Here is a 9,094-nt window from a genome sequence, read left to right on the forward strand (position 1 = left end):
TTTTGATAAATCTATTGGAACTTGATGCGGAATCCCGGATCTAGACACAAGAGAAACACAAATTAGAAATAAAACGAGAATAAATAAAATTAGCTAAATAATAATAATAAAAGAGAAAAAAAGACAGATTTGTCCTATGGAACCCTTGGTTAACTTGTAACCAAAAACGCCAATGATTGAACGGCTCCCTACGAAACCCCTAGAAGAAGCACCTCTAGAAACACCGATGAACGGGAAAGAAATTTGAATATTTGTAACTCCGAAATACCCTCGAAAGTAATAAACTCCAAACTAAATAGCAAGAGAAGAATCACTCTACTCTCAAAAATTTGCCTCACACAAATTTGGAAGAAAACAAAATACTCTCTTTTTATTCCACCCCCCTCCAATGTGTAGAAAGCAAGCCTATTTATAGGTAAATTATAAGAGTAATTGAATCCTAATAAAACTCTTTTAAGAGTAATTGAATCCTAATAAAACTATTTAAAATTATCTAAGAAAATAAATAAATAATAGCCTAACCAATAAAATTACTTAACTCATAAGTGATGTGTCCCAACCAATGAGAATTAAGTAAATAATAATAATAATAATAAGATATATAAAAGATTAATCCACCAATTTATGGGCTTTCACTATTCCAAGATTGGTCCAGTGAATTGCATTCCTGTATTTGTCAACGTCACGAACATGATGAATTAAATTTGTAGCAACAAAGTCTTGGACAAAAGCATTCATCTTTGATTTTAATTGTCGTGCCTTGCTTCGAGTGATTGGACCACTAGGAAAAACAACCCATTGAGTATCACCTCCTTGGCTCGTATCATTCTCCCCCTCTTCAAGAAGATTCGTCCTCGAATCTGAACCTACATCAAATTCAAAAGGAGAAAGATCAGAAACATTGAAAGTAGCACTAACACTATACTCACCAGGAAGATCAATGCGATAAGCATTGTCATTTATTTTCTCGAGTACTTGGAATGGTCCATCTCCTCGTGCATCAAGTTTATTCTTTCTCTTAGAAGGAAATCGTTCCTTCCTCATATGCACCCATACCCAATCTCCAGGTTCAAACAAGACTTGCTTTCGCCCTTTATTAGCTCGATGTGCATTGGACTCATTCTTTTTCTCAATGGCTTTACGAGCCTTCTCATGGATCTCTTTCACTAAATCAGCTTTCCTTTCATCATCTAAATTAGCAATCTCATTCAAAGGTAAAGGAAGCAAATCTAAAACAGTAAGTGAATTAAAGCCATATACAATCTCAAAAAGAGTAAAACCTGTGGAAGAATGAACAGAACGATTATAAGCAAACTCAACATAGGGTATCCATTCTTCCCAAGATTTAACATTCTTACCTATTATGGCTCTAAGCAAAGATCCCAAAACTCGATTTACCACCTCGGTTTGACCATCAGTTTGAGGGTTGCATGTAGTAGAGTAAAGTAGTTTAGTACCTAACTTACCCCATAACACCTTCCAAAAGTGACTAAGAAATTTTGCATCTCTATCGGAAACGATAGACCTTGGGATTCCATGTAATTTCACAACTTCACGGAAAAATAGATCGGCAACATGGGTTGCATCATCAGTCTTATGGCATGGAATGAAATGAGCCATTTTAGAAAATCGATCCACAACCACAAAGATGCTATCTCGTCCACGCTTTGTCCTTGGTAAACCTATTACAAAATCCATTGAAATGTCAGTCCAAGATGAACTAGGAACAGGAAAAGAAGTATATAGACCATGAGGCATCATAGTGGATTTAGCTTGTTTACAAGTAATGCAAGCAGAGCAAATTTTCTCAACAAGTTTTCACATGTTAGGCTAATAAAAATGCTCATGTAAAACATCATAAGTCTTAGTGACTCCAAAATGACCCATAAGACCACCACTATGAGCCTCTCGAACCAACAATTCTCGCATTGAACACTTTGCTAAGCATAGTCTATTATTTCGAAAAAGATAGTCATCATGCTTATAAAATTTGTGAAATGCACCATGTTCACATGCGTCATAAATGCTTGCAAAATCAGAATCAGTGGCATATAAATCTTTGAGATACTCAAAACCTAATAACTTAGTATGCAAAGTACTAAGTAAAGTGTACCTCCTTGATAGAGCATTAGCCACAATATTATCTTTACCTTTCTTATACCTTATAACATAAGGAAAAGATTCAATGAATTCAACCCACCTCGCATATCGCTTGTTCAACTTACCTTGTCCCTTTAAGTGCTTAAGTGATTCATGGTCAGTGTGAATCACAAACTCCTTTGGTAAAAGGTAATGTTGCCAAACTTCTAATGCCCTTACCAATGCATACAACTCTTTATCATAGGTCGTATAGTTCAAATGTGCTCCACCAAGTTTCTCACTAAAGTAGGCTAGTGGTTTACTATCTTGCATGAGGACGGCACCTATACCTACACCAGAAGCATCACATTCAATCTCAAAGGTCTTTTCAAAATTAGGTAAAACAAGAATAGGAGCATTACACAATTTATCTTTAAGTTCATTAAATGCTAATTCTTGCTTATCTTTCCAATGAAAAGATACATCCTTTTTAATAAGTGCAGTCAAAGGTGAAGCAATTATGGAAAAGTTACGAACAAACCTGCGGTAGAAACCAGCTAACCCAAGGAAAGACCTTACCTCAGAAACAGTTTTAGGGATAGGTCATTCTTTAATTGCCTTTACCTTCTCCTCATCCACATGGATTCCTGTAGAACTTATCACAAAACCCAAAAAAACAAGCTTATCCATACAAAAGATGCATTTTTCAAGATTGGCAAAGAGTCGTTCATGCCTTAACATATCCAATACTAATTTAACATGCCCAACATGATCATTAAAAGTTTTGTTATAAATCAGTATGTCATCAAAATACACAACGACAAATTTTCCTAAAAAAGGTCTAAGTATGTGGTTCATTAATATCATGAATGTGCTAGGAGAATTAGTTAAGCCAAATGGCATGACTAACCACTCATACAGGCCATACTTAGTCTTAAAAGCAATTTTCCATCAGAGTAATTGTAACAAGCAAAGACTGCTTCCATCTTTTCCTCCCAATCAAGGTAAGCATCAGGATCATTCTTCCCTGAGAAAGAAGGAAACTTTGGTTTGGGGGTGTCATTGTTTCGTTCCAACCTTTCTCTAGGTACAAACTCGGACTCAAAGTCATCATAAAAAACATGGTCCTCCATTCGTTTAAAAGTTCGATCTCGCGAATTTGATCGGCTTATAAAGGCTTCGTTCAACTTCTTGTAATTATCGGTAATGTATCTCTCTTGAGTTGTAAGTTTTGTATCAAGATACTCCATTTCTCTTGTAACATCTGGGTCATGCGATGTTCGAATTGAGTTTGCAACTTTTTCATCTCTTTTTGTAACAACTCAACCAAAGGATCGTTCTCTCTTTTTTGCTCATCCTCTTCATTTTTACTAGTTTGGGATCTAGTGAGCGGCATGGTATCTGTGAAAGATCAAACAAACAGGAACAAGAAAGAAAAAATAATAATAACCTCACTCGTTAGCTCTCAAAAGAATAACTCTCTGAATGATTCAAAACTTGTAAATATGTTTGGAGAGGGTTAATAATCAAAGATCAAATAACAGAGGTGCAAACTTCAAAGAAACAATGAAGACCCTAATTGCTCTAAGAGGCCAGTAAACTTGACTAGGCAATTTGTAATGGAGGCTACACGAATGAAGGAATTGTGCGTGCCTTTAATATCTGCTAACACAAGAAGAAACAAAGTGTTAGAAAGCGTAAGAGAAACAAAAAAAAAACGTAGACCTGCAACGATCCCTAACTCTAGAGTCAAAGAAAAGCTTTAATAAGAAGAAAACTTAAGAAAACTCTACCCAAATTTTTAAAAAAAAATCGGAAACGTTTGGTGTCTTAAGATTTTCAAAAATTGAAGCTTTAATTATACTTGAGTCAAGAAAAGAAGAAGGAAAAGAAATTCAATTTTGGGAAAAAATAAAAATAAAAATAATAACAATAATAGGAAAAGAAGAAACCTACGTATGAAAGGTAGGCAACTTTTTTTTGCGGTTTTTTTTCGCTTTTTGCTTCTTCTTTTTGCTGTTTTTTTAAAGAATAAGAGGAGAATAAACACAAACTTCAAAAAAAAAAGAATCGACAAAATCGATGAAAAATGTTTTTGGTATTTTGACTCGTTTCGGATTTTATTTTAGCTTCAAAAATAACACCGAGTGGCCTGAAACTGATATCAACTGATGCGGAATCCCGGATCTAGACACAAGAGAAACACAAATTAGAAATAAAACGGAATAAATAAAATTAGTTAAATAATAATAATAAAAGAAAAAAAGGATAGATTTGCCCTATGGAACCCTTGGTTAACTTGTAACCAAAAACGCCAATGATTAAGCGGCTCTCTACGAAACCCCTAGAAGAAGCACCTCTAGAAACACTGATGAACGGGAAAGAAATTTGAATATTTGTAACTCCGAAATACCCTCGAAAGTAACAAACTCCAAACTAAATAGCAAGAGAAGAATCACTCTACTCTCAAAAATTTGCCTCACACAAATTTGGAAGAAAACAAAATACTCTCTTTTTATTCCGCCCCCCTCCAATGTGTAGAAAGCAAGCCTATTTATAGGCAAATTACAAGAGTAACTGAATCCTAATAAAACTCTTTCAAGAGTAATTGAATCCTAATAAAACTCTTTAAAATTATCTAAGAAAATAAATAAATAATAACCTAACCAATAAAATTACTTAACTCATAAGTGATGTGTCCCAACCAATGAGAATTAAGTAAATAATAATAATAAGATACATAAAAGATTAATCCACCAATTTATGGGCTTTCACTATTCCAAGATTGGTCCAGTGAATTGCATTCCCGTATTTGTCAACGTCATGAACATGATGAATTAAATTTGTAGCAACAAAGTCTTGGACAAAATCATTCATCTTTGATTTTAATTGTCATGCCTTGCTTCGAGTGATTGGACCACTAGGAAAAACAAACCATTGAGTGTCATCTCCTTGGCTCGTATCAGAATTTTTTTTTTGTGTTAATATTTGTATATATTAACATATTTATTTATAGTAAGTTTATTTTATCTTTTTCATGATTTTTTAATAATTTATTTCAATTTATTTAATGTGGTGCACAGTTTGTTATTACAACTCAATTTAGAGATTTCTTTATATTTATGTTTTCAATCCATGACAATTTAATTTTAAATTTTTATATAATTTGTAACAGTAATTACTTAAAGATAAAAAAGAATAAATTGTTTTTTATTTTATTTTGAAATGATATTATTTAAAGGGATGTGTGATCTTAAATTATCATATCTTTTGCTAATTTATTACAATTTTCAATAAAATATATTTAAATGACAAATACTTAGAATAATTAAAATTAAAATTGTAATCAACCATTCAAATTCCCAACATATTGAGGCATAAACTTGAAAAGTAGTTAATTGTCTTCTAAGCCCTTCTTATTTATTATTATTTTATTCTCCTTCAACTCACTTTTTATTTAATAAACAAACCCTCAACCTACTTTTGTAGTTAAATAAGCTCTTAATCTATGATTTTTACTCATAAAACCATTTATTTTATTATTAAAGTAAATATATTTTACCTAAAGTAAAGCTATTTAAAAAGTATAAACTAATTGCATTTTATGTTTATGTGAATTTGATGAGAATAGTTTATTAAATAAAAAATTTAAATTTTACTCTAATAATATTTTTATAATTTATGTTTATGTATATTTTACTCTAATAATATTTTTTGGTTAAGTATACCCGTTCTCCTTGAATTCTAGGTGAAATTATGTTTTTTCATTCAATTTTTAAAATTTACATAATGATTATTAATATTATTGAATTCTTACATTTTAATTACTCATTTGTTATCTTCTATTAAAATGATATGTTAACTTAAATTATTAATAATTAATTTGGTCCATGAAATATAAATAAAATATTATTAGAGTAAAATATACATAAACATAAATTATAAAATATTATTAGAGTAAAATTTGAAATTTTTATTTAATAAACTATTCTCATCAAATTCACATAAACATAAAATGCGAATTAGTTTATACTTTTTAAAATAGCTTTACTTTAGGTAAAATATATTTACTTTAATAATAAAATAAAGGGATTTTATGAGTAAAAATCATAGATTAAGAGCTTATTTAACTACAAAAATAGGTTGAGGGCTTGTTTATTAAACAAAAAAGTGAGTTGAAGGGGAATAAAAAGAAAATAATAAATAAGGAGGGCTTAGAAGACAATTAGCTACTTTTCAAGTTTAGTGCCGCCACACTGTCCGACAGCACCATTTCACTTTATTTCCTCAAAATGGTAAATTCGCATATCAGGTCCTTGAATACTTTAGATCATTACATTTCAGTCCTGTGCCACTTGTGGCAGGCCCTCCACCAGGCTGTCATGTTTTTTTTTTGTATTATTTTGATAAATAAAAAATTAATATTATTTTAGTATTTTTTTTATTTTTTTGTAATATTTTTGTAAAAGACCCGTCAGTTTTTCTTCTCTTCTATTTGTCTCAACTGTGGCTCGCAAGAACTTAATTCCAGTTTCCCGCAACTGGTTGGAGAAGAACAAATTTTTACACTCATTTTTTCTTTTCTATTTTTAACTCGTGATTGATTTTTTTTCTTGTTCTTATTATATTTTTCTTCCAAAAAAATTTCAATCTTCGGCTTTTTATTTTTATTTTATAAAGCATTTGTATTTCCAAATTTAGTTATTTTGTTTTTGTTGGATTTCTTTATTTTTGTGCTTTGCATGATGATTAGGTAATAAGTAAATACAGAAATTAAGTAAATTTTAATAAGAAAATGTTGAAAAATAACTTTATGCATGGAAAGTAATGTCAATGACGTTTAATGAAAAAAATTATAGGAATAGTTTTGCATAAATTTAAGAATTATGTAAAGGAAGTTTTAGTTGTTAATTTGAATTGTCGGTTATTATGTTAATCATATATTAAATAAAATAATTAAAATGTAAACAATGTTAAAGTAAAATGTCAAAAATCGAATCATTGACGAGGCTAGGTCTGTATTGGAAGGTCTACGCTTAGTATGGGAGAAAGGTTTCAGACAAATGGAACTCAAGTGTGATAATGCGCTGCTGGTTGAAACACTCTTGGCTGACAAAGAAGGAAATAGAAAAATGGTGGAACTACGGTTAATTTATGGCCTTCTATGTAGGATGTGTAAAGTCTGTATCAAGTATGTATCGACAGCACAAAACAGAGTGGCCGATCATATGACTAAATTGGCTAGAACTACCATTGTGCTCTGAACCCCTCCGTAGCTGAACCCCTACCATTGTGCTCTTCCTGATCAGTGTTGCCAACATTAGGATTATCTTCTTCTTCCTCAGCCATATTGCCCTTCCCCTCAAAATCCCCTTTAAAATTCTCCCTGGAATTCTCCTCCTTCAACTACCTATTGACTACTGTCGCCCCTTTCCTTAGCACCGCCTTTAGAGAGATATACTATCCGAATTCCACTACTTGTGTACCTAACGTGATCCAAATTAGGCAGAAACCCTCCCCATGCCCCAATTTACCACACAAAAAACAAAACAACGTGAGTTTTTCATATTGAAAAAAGGCGTAAATCAAACGATCCTGAGCCAAATTGATTCTTTTTTTTGCTTCAACGGTAGCCGAACATCTATATTCACCCGAATTCTTATAAACCTACTAACTTCCCTCACAATGGAAAAGGCATCATACTCCAAAAAAGAGCCAATAAAGTTACCAAACTGACGCGTCATACCTTCTGACATGAACCCTAATGGAGCTGAACCCAAAATACCAAATAAACCAAAGTTACTTGTAATGGACCCTCCCCTTGCTCCATCTTATGAATAATTAACAAATGTCTATTAAAATTCCACAGCATACCATCATGGACCCTCTCTAGATCCACCTCACAATAAAACCTGAACAAAAACCTCTTATCACAAATATCCGAGATAATTAACCCTCTCAACAGATGCCATAAATTTGCAAGACTATTACATAATGATAGAAAACTCACCGCACTTTCCCTACCAAGAAAAATTGAAAGTCCTCCTCCACCACATCCACATTGCCTTGCCCCCGAAGCAGATCTTCTTCCTCTTCAGAGATATTCAAATTCGCAAGATCTTTCCCCATATATTCGTGTGACAAAACCCCTTTGAAAAGCAAAACCTTGCAAAAAAACAAAACAAAACCCTAGAAACTTAAGAGAAAAGATGTGCCAAATTAGCAAACTGAAAACGTGCTAAAAAGTAGTAGACTTTTACTTAAATAGTTAAAAAAAACTGGTAGTATGTGTATATATAAATACGAAAGAATTTCAGTTAATTTTTATATACAATATAATGATTGAAACATATAATCAATTAAATTGATTTATATTGTTGTTTATTATGTTAATTAAATAAAATGGTTATGATAAATATAAAATTTCCATAAAAATCTATTAAAGTAAAAAAAATCACTATTGAAGTAGATTTGCAGTCATATTAGATTATGATTTTGTAATAATGTAATTAGATTTATTATACTTTGAAATGTTGAACTTATAACAAAATATATTTACATGTAAACAAGTTAAAATTAACTTTTTAAACAATTCAAGTATCTTAAGATTAATTTTAAAATGATTTTATATTTGGACTAAATAAGTTTTTTTATAATATTTTAATTTTATACAAAATAAATATTTATTTAACATTATCGTAACATAATCATCTGGACTCTTCTTCACTTCATCTGCCCATCTCATAATCATCTTTGAAGGATTTCAATTTTCTTTTAATCTCATCTTCTTTGATAGCCGTCTCAAAATTGTGGCTCGTAGACCATATAAATCTTTGTAATATTTTATTTGTAGACGTAAAATTTCAATTTTTTGTTCCACAAAATAACTTTTTTTAGCCAAAATTTTGTCTAGTGTATTAAAACTAGACCTGATTATGGATTTGGTTACCCGCCCAGACCTGAAGGTTCGTTCGAAAAGTAGGAGGATTTGGATAAAAATATAGGTACGAAAAAT

Source organism: Gossypium raimondii, chromosome 13 (genome assembly GCF_025698545.1).
Source record: "Gossypium raimondii isolate GPD5lz chromosome 13, ASM2569854v1, whole genome shotgun sequence".
NCBI classification, from domain to species: Eukaryota; Viridiplantae; Streptophyta; class Magnoliopsida; order Malvales; family Malvaceae; genus Gossypium; species Gossypium raimondii.